At 47.4% G+C, this 8,046-nt stretch overlaps 1 pseudogene; it reads right to left on the reverse strand.

Annotated features, from left to right (window-relative positions):
- Positions 1 to 315: 315 nt before the first annotated feature.
- On the reverse strand, positions 316 to 5,380 carry LOC136638559 (zinc finger and SCAN domain-containing protein 2-like; annotated as a pseudogene).
- Between the last annotated feature and the right edge of the window lie 2,666 nt (positions 5,381 to 8,046).

An 8,046-nucleotide genomic window follows, 5' to 3' on the forward strand; every position in this document is an offset into this window, starting at 1 on the left:
TCACCCTCCAGAGGTGAGGGGAACTGGGCTCTTCTTGCCGCCTGTGGGTCTTCTGAGGTCTGCAGAGGCCATGCACGACTGCCAACAGCCACTGCAGACCTCAGAATGGCCAAAAAGATGTTACATATTTTTCCACATATTTTTTCAAACAACAATTATTTGAGGCAAACAAGGGATTCAATTTTTGTTGCCTGACTGAGCACAAAACCAATTTTAACACTCCTAAGCTGTATAAGATTTCTCTCCTGAATGGGTTGTCTGATGGCTAATAAGACTACCACTCTAATTGAAGGTCATTTCACACTCTTGGCATTTTTAGGGTTTATGCCCTATGAGGGCTCTCAGATGGCATTTATGTGTCCCACTCTGACTGAAGGTCTTTCCACACTTTTGGCACTTATAGGGCTTCTCCCCTGTGTGGGTTCTGTGATGGATTATAAGTCTGCTGCTGATTCTGAAGCTCTTTCCACACTCCTGACACTTATAGGGTTTCTCCCCTGTGTGGGTTCTCTCATGGACCTTAAGACCACCACTCCAACTGAAGCTCTTTCCATACTCCTGGCACTTATCGAGTTTCTTCCCTGTGTGGGTTCTGTGATGGCATATAAGGTTGCTGCTTTTACAGAAGCTCTTTCCACACTCTTGGTACTTATAGGGTTTCTCCTCTGTGTGGGTTCTCTCATGGACCTGAAGTTCACCACTCTGACTGAAGCTCTTTCCACACTCCTAGAACTTACAGGGTTTCTCCCCTGTGTGGGTTCTATGATGGGTTATAAAATTTCCACTCTGATTGAAGGTCATTCCATACTCCTGGCACTTATAGGGTTTCTCCCCTGTGTGGGTTCTACGATGAGCTATAAGATGACCACTCTGACTAAAGGTCATTCCACACTCTTGGCACTTATAAGGTTTTTCTCCTGTGTGTGTTTTGTTATAGTGTCTAAGTGTGCTGCGGTCACTGAAGTTCTTTCCACACTCCTGGCATGTATAGGGTTTTACCCCTGTGTGGGTTCTATGATGAGTTATAAGATAAGCACTCTGACTGAAGGTCGTTCCATACTCTTGGCACTTATAAGGTTTCTCCCCTGTGTGTGTTCTGTGATGGATTATAAGTCTGCTGCTGATTCTGAAGCTCTTTCCACACTTGTGACACTTACAGGGTTTTTCCCCCGTGTGGGTTCTATGATGGATTTTAAGATGATCACTATGACTGAAGGTCATTCCACACTCCTGACACTTATAGGATTTCTCCCCGGTGTGGGCTCTTTGATGTGAAAACCAAGTCTGCTCTCTCTTTCTTCCAATCTTGTCCCAAACTGATGCTGTTGAAATAAGAAAATAAATGCAAAAAGAGACCAGAGGAAGAAACTGCAGCCAGTTGTGGAAGTGTTATGTCCATGACACCTGGCGCTCCTGAATCAGAGGGGAGTGGGGTTTCTAAGAGCGAGGTTTCTGCCCGCCTCCCCCACATAGACTCACTGCTGCGGCTGCAGCTTCTGCATCAGTCAGTCAGTCAGGGCAGCAGATAGAAGAAACATGCATTGTTTCATGTTAGAAAATTATGCATGGGAAGGATAAGTGGATAGAGTGATGCTCTTTTCCCTCTCACACAACAGCAGAACCAGGGGACATTCACTAAAATTGAGTGTTGGGAGAGTGAGGACAGACAAAAGAAAATATTTCTTTACTCAGTGTGTAGTTAATCTGTGGAACTTTTTTTCACAGGATATGGTGATGGCATCAGGCCTAGATGACTTTAAAAGGGGATTGGACAAATTTCTGGAGGAAAAATCCATCACGGGTTACAAGCCATGATTTGTATGTGCAACCTCCTGCTTTTAGAAATGGGCTATGTCAGAATGCCAGATGCAAGGAAGTGCACCAGGATGCAGGTCTCCTGTTATCTAGTGTGCTCCCCGAAGCATTTGGTGGGCCACTGTGAGATACAGGAAGCTGGACTAGATGGGCCTATGTCCTGATCCAGCAGGGCTCTTAAGAGGAATCTGCAAAGTATGGCTGCACCCTCCCATTTTCCCCATCATTCCAGGGTTAAAGATCCAGACCAGAGAGCAGATGGCTATGAAGAGAGAGTTCTCACATTTGCATCCTGCCACTTACCACCTCATTATGTCACTGACTGAACCCATTATACTGAGGTCTGCCTGATAGGCATGTGTGACCCTGCCTCCTTTCCAGCCCAGAACCAGCCTCCCTAGTGTCCCTGCCACCCAGGTAACCAGGAATCCTGGCAAGGGAGAGGAATATTTAGTCACACGACCCACTTGTGATCCAGCTACGTGCAGCAGTGTGGGGTTAGTGACTGGTTTGGTAGCAGGGTAGATTTGGTAGATTGGTTTGGTAGCAGGGGTACCACTGGCTTGTCTAGGAGTACTGGTACAGGGCTGGGTGGGTGCACAGGGTGGTGGTGGTAGCAGTCTCTCACAGGCGGCTTGGCACGGTTGCTGTCCAGAGGTGTTCGGAGGCCTGCAGAGGATTCAAAAAGGCCTCCAAAGTTCTGGAAATACTGGAAGTGCCTTTCTGGCACTTTCAGATAGTGACATTGGATTTGTTTATTTACAGGTTTCAGTATCTGCAGGGAGTCCAGGAATGGATCCCCTGTGGATACCAAAGTCTGACTGTATACAATTGGTATACACCAGGGGTCTTTAAACTTTTCAGCTGAAGGGTACAGTGTCGAGGGCTGGAAAAAAATTAAATATAAAATTTAAATACATTAGAGATGGAACTTTGAATGAATGAATGGGCTCAAATGTCCAGGATTTCACCAAGCACAAACACAGCCCAAGATATAAAACAGACACTTAAATGGACCTCCATTCCCCCACCCTACACTGGTTGTGTTTGGTCAGCTAGGTCAGAGGCTCTCAGGGGATCAGAGGCTCGCCGCGGGCCGGATAGAGGCTATGCGTGGGCCGCATCTGGTCCCCAGGCCAGGGTTTGGAGACCCCTGGTATACACTACAGAAAAAGTTAAAGCTCCCAATAGCTACAAACAATTGCACAAACAACTGAGTTAATCAATATTATGTTTTGCTTCTTTTAGGCGAAGGAATCTCAGAGAAATAAGGACTACATCTAGAGAGCAGGAAGAAGAAATAGTAAAAGAATAAAGAAAAGAAAGTCTCTAGTTGGGAATGAAATTCCATATTTAGAGATGATAGAGAACTGTCTTCTTCTGAGTCAAATGTTCTCCAGAAAGGATGCAGCTGATGAAAAATACAAAAGTGACTTCAGAATATGGATGACTCCTGGCATCCAGGAGCAAATTGGGTCTAAAAGCACACCTGAACTGTGCACTGGGAGAGCAACCCCATCTACAAAAGGATGAACTTCCTTCCCAATGGCACAGCTCAGTGATTCAGAAGAAAGAGGGATGAAGGTGAGGGTGAAAGTGCAGCAAACAAACTTTTTCTGTGAAGATAATGTTACAATCAAAAAGCAATTCAATTTTTTTTTAGCTGTTCGTATGGCTCAGCCCTAAACATTACCTGAAGAGGAGGAAATCTTTAACAGGGAGAAAAAAGGAGCATATTGGTGCAAACATGGAGGCTTAAAAGATGGAGGAGAGAAGGCTATAAGAAAATTTGGAGGCTTAACCAAGGACAACAGGGACTAACAAACTGGATTAGTGGGAAGGAAGGGAAAGAGTGGGAAGGAGTGGAAAAGAGTTGGGAGAGAGAAAGCAAAGGGCTTCTGAGGTTCCTGATGTGGCAAAAGTCTGTGACTGGATTATGGTTCTCTGAACCCTGAAACAAGCACTACAAGCAAGGATCTCCTGGCAGGCTGTACACCTTTCTGCGAGTCTCACCCAATGGACAAATTCTCCCAACCAGCACTGTGTCTGCTCAAAGGGAGCCCTTTGTGTATCTAAGCAGCCCCTTGTTTGAGCAGCCGCTCTGCTGGAATCTGCCCAGAAGGAGGCCTGGGGCTGCACACAGGTCTCCCCCTAACACAGTTTTAAAAATAGAATGAAAATAACACACACAGTGGAAGAGGAGGTAGAGGTACTAAGCTCGTTCTCGTTTTGGGTACGCACAAGAGACAGAAAGCGAAAGGGGGTTTTGTGGGTTGATGCTGAGGCTACACCAGAAACCCAGATTCCCAGTAGTTTCTGCTGCTGCAGGAGTTGCGAGGCTAGACTGCGAAGACCAGCACATCTCCTGTTTGAAAGCGAAACACAACAAGGTGGAAGGGACTTCAGTGATTCAAGGAGGGGAGCAAGACAAGAGAGATGGAGTTGCTTTCCTAGGAGAAGGGAGAAGGAGAAGGGCTTTTGCTTTTGCAATTGTGACTGGCTCTAAATGTGAGGAGAAAAGGCTGCTTTACACCAGCAGCCAGGTGCCTGAAGAACATAAGAACAGCCCCTCTGGATCAGGCCATAGGCTCATCTAGTCCAGCTTCCTGTATCTCACAGCGGCCCACCAAATGCCCCAGGGAGCACACCAGATAACAAGAGACCTCATCCTGGTGCCCTCCCTTGCATCTGGCATTCTGACATAGCCCATTTCTAAAATCAGGAGGTTGCGCATACACATCATGGATTCTCTCTCAACTCTGCAGGTCCACCTTTTGAACTTCCAGCTCCAATGAAGGTTCTCAAGTTTCCTGAAAACAAGCTCAGAGGATATTTTCCTTCCATTCCAGTCCCCAAACTGACACCACAATTCTATGCACCAAGCCCAAAAGGAAGCCCCACTGCTTCCAGTGGGCATATTCCCAGGAAACCATACCCAGGACTGAGAACCTTCGGCATTCATTATGTAGCTGCTTTCACGCATTATAATTCCCATCACTTTTCCATCTTTCAAAAATGTTATGTCACTTTCTGACATAACACAAAAATGTTATGTTAGTCTGGCTGTGGCAGAGGCTTGTCGAGGTGGGTATTGCACTTGTCGAGCCTCTGCACTCGAAAGCTGTGTCTTTTGAAAACACAGATAACATGCACACACAAGGGGGAAAGCAACCAAGTACTGAAGAAGTAGAACAGGGTTTCAACTTGGACTCACTATTCTGAAACACTCACTCTGAAATGATACAAGGGGACTTACCACCAACATATACACACAATGGGACCCTAAGGAGAGCAGCTAGAAGGTGAAAAGGAGAGTGGTGAAGAACTCTGAAAGGAAAGCACAGGGAGAGACCCTCCCTTACCTGGCCTGGATGAGTGGCAGCCATTTCTGTTTGTCCACAAAGTTTGGTTTGCTCTGATCCTCTACTGTCTGTCAGGAAGATAAAGAAGAATGTATCAGTTTTTTAACCTTGTATACCTGCTTCATGTACATGCCTGAATTCCTTTCCACTAACTGAGGTGATGGCTGCAGAGGAGACTGGGCAGATTCAAGGAGGAACTCCATGGCTCTTAGTCCTGATGGCTGGAAGCCGACTGTCTTCCCATTAGATGCTGTCTTGGCTGGAGGAGGGTCAGGAGAGGAGCTTTGCCTCTCTGCACTGACACTGGGGGGGGGGTCCAGCAATCACCCTGATCTCTGCCTCAGGAGAACTGATGGGTTAATAGGGAAGGGAAGGCCGGGAGGGAGGGGCAGAGGAACGGGATCCCTCAAGGGGGCTGCATGAGGCCCCCAACCAGGCCCTGTGGCTGCCAGTCCCACCAGGCTCCCTCCACAGGGAGCAGGAGAGTCCAGCAGCCCTTCCTTCCTGGGCTTCCCAGTGCAGCCTCCAGCCCAGCTCTCCCTCTCTCCCTCCCTCCCTCCGCACCCAGAGCCTGCCACTCCCTCCCTGGTTGGCTTCCTCCACACACCTGCTCCAGGCCTCCCTCTCTTCCTGGGCTCAGGCCTCCCACTCCCTCCTGCTCCCAGCCTCTGGCAAAGCCTTCCCCCTCTCACAGTCACAGCAGGGCCTCTTGGGAAATGGTGTCCCCAAGCCTAGCAGATCCATAGACATCATTAATATATATACATCTGCCATTGGTCTTCCCTTGCTCTTTTCTCTGTCTCCCCTACACAAATGGTCATGCTTCCACATACCCCTCTGGATGCCTGACTGGGCTGTTTTCCTAGGAATGGGTGCTGCAGCATAGGCTTGCTCCATAATGGCTGGCAACAAAGTCAGAGTCCTGGGTCTCAGCAGGGTCTGTTGGGAAATGTTGTCCTGAAGTCCCCCCCCCTCTCTCTCAGTAGCGTAGCTAGAAAGGATGCAAAGCACTATGTTTTGCAGGGCACCTCACTGCGGCATGCAAGTGATCCTTTCCCCTCCCCTTTGGAGCCAGAGCAAAATGGAGGCATCTCCTCTGTTTTGCTCTAGCGGCCTAGAATGGCTCCGAAGGGGAAGGGCTGCTTACATGCTGTGGTGAGGTGCCATGCAAAATATAGTGATCTGCACCCCCTCTAGCTATGCTACTGCTCTCTCTCGCGCTCTCTCTCACGCTCTCTCTCCTGCACAAACTGTCCTTCTCCTTTGCGCAGACCATACGTTGCAAAGCACTTTCCCCCCTCTGGCCAGGGGATCTCTGTTTGCTGCCAGGCACAAGATTCTTTTCTAGTTAAGCCTCTATTTACAATGGATTTCTCCTGGAAGTTGGTGGCCCAGCACCTTTAGCGGAGCCGGGGGGGGGGGGTAGAGCTGTAAGTTCCACAAGGCTCTGAAACTTGCTGTGTAAGCTGCCCCTTCCCCTTGCTCTCAGAGCTTTTCCGGGGGCGAAAGCAACATGGAGGAGATGCCTCTGAGTTGCTTTCACTCCTTGGAATGGCCCCCGAGAGCGAGGAGAAGGGGTAGCTTACACAGCGAGTTTCAGAGCCATGCGAGACTTACAGTTTTGCCCCTCCCTCTGGCTCCGCTACTACCCAGCACAGCCCTGCTCCATAACCCTTGGCAAGAAAACCCTTCTCCTGTGACTTGCTGCTTGTCTGCCTGCCTGCTCTTGATGCAGAGCCTACAGGCACGTGAACAAAAGAATAAGGATGGTTTGGGCCTTTTTTGCCACTGACTCAGAGCAGGCTGCTTGCCTGACACTTGTTGACATCCTTCCTTTGCACAAGTCTCCAAGTCTTTTTCCTCTTTTGTCTGGGCAGTTTTTTCATATTGTTTACAGATGTTGATTTTTTCAAATCCTTCTATAAAAAAGATGGATGTTATTGTGTTGATTACTGCGTAGCACTTTGCACATTCTTATGGGAAAATCAGGATATCTCAATATAAGTGTTGTAAAATTCACCAGCCCCAGCAGCAATTTTGACCGGACCTTGACAACCAGTACACAGATACCAGGTAAGTTTCAAACAGTTTTACTTAAATTGTAAAGCTGATCATAAACAATACAGATCAACAAGCAAAACACATTGACAAGCAGGTAGGTAAAGACACTTCCTCCCAGCAAAACCTTCCTCTTTGATCTAATCTATTTTCACCCTCCAGAAGCCAGGCAGCTGCAATTACCAAGGCAAAGGAGCCAATGGTCGGGCTGACTCCTCTGATGGCCACAAAGGAGCCTGGAACCCTGGGTCTTAAGCTGAAGACAGAGAAGAGCTCACTGACCCAGAGAACCCTAAGAGATGTGTGCAGCCTTCTTTTATAGCCAAGTTTGCACAAAGTTTTACACACAGCACGCTAGCCTTTTTGCACCTGGCACTAAATACTGAGCTGAGGAGGACCTGAAAAGAACCGTTTTCAATCAGGTCCTTCTCCCTCTCCTTCTGTTCTTCTAAGGTACCAACAGGAAGGTCAACCAATCAGGAGCTTAGTTTAGCTTAATCTTATAAATAACTTTTACCCAATCAGAGGCCTTGATTAACTCAGGGCCTGGTAAGTAACACAGAATAAAAATTTTCCCAAAATAAGTCACAACATATATTTAAAAATGAATCAAGAAAATACAAAAGCAACAGTAGCAGAGGTGCAGGTGACTATTCAGAACATATCTGGCAGGTATGAGAAATTACATTAAGCTCTAATTTACTTTCCAATTGAATTGCCACTGGTTATACTGGGATGTAGTGTTGGAGTTGTATATTTACTTTGGAATTAACCTACCAATGGAAAACACAGTCCTTGCAATGGTTTCTGT

Source organism: Tiliqua scincoides, chromosome 2 (genome assembly GCF_035046505.1).
Source record: "Tiliqua scincoides isolate rTilSci1 chromosome 2, rTilSci1.hap2, whole genome shotgun sequence".
Taxonomy (NCBI): domain Eukaryota; kingdom Metazoa; phylum Chordata; class Lepidosauria; order Squamata; family Scincidae; genus Tiliqua; species Tiliqua scincoides.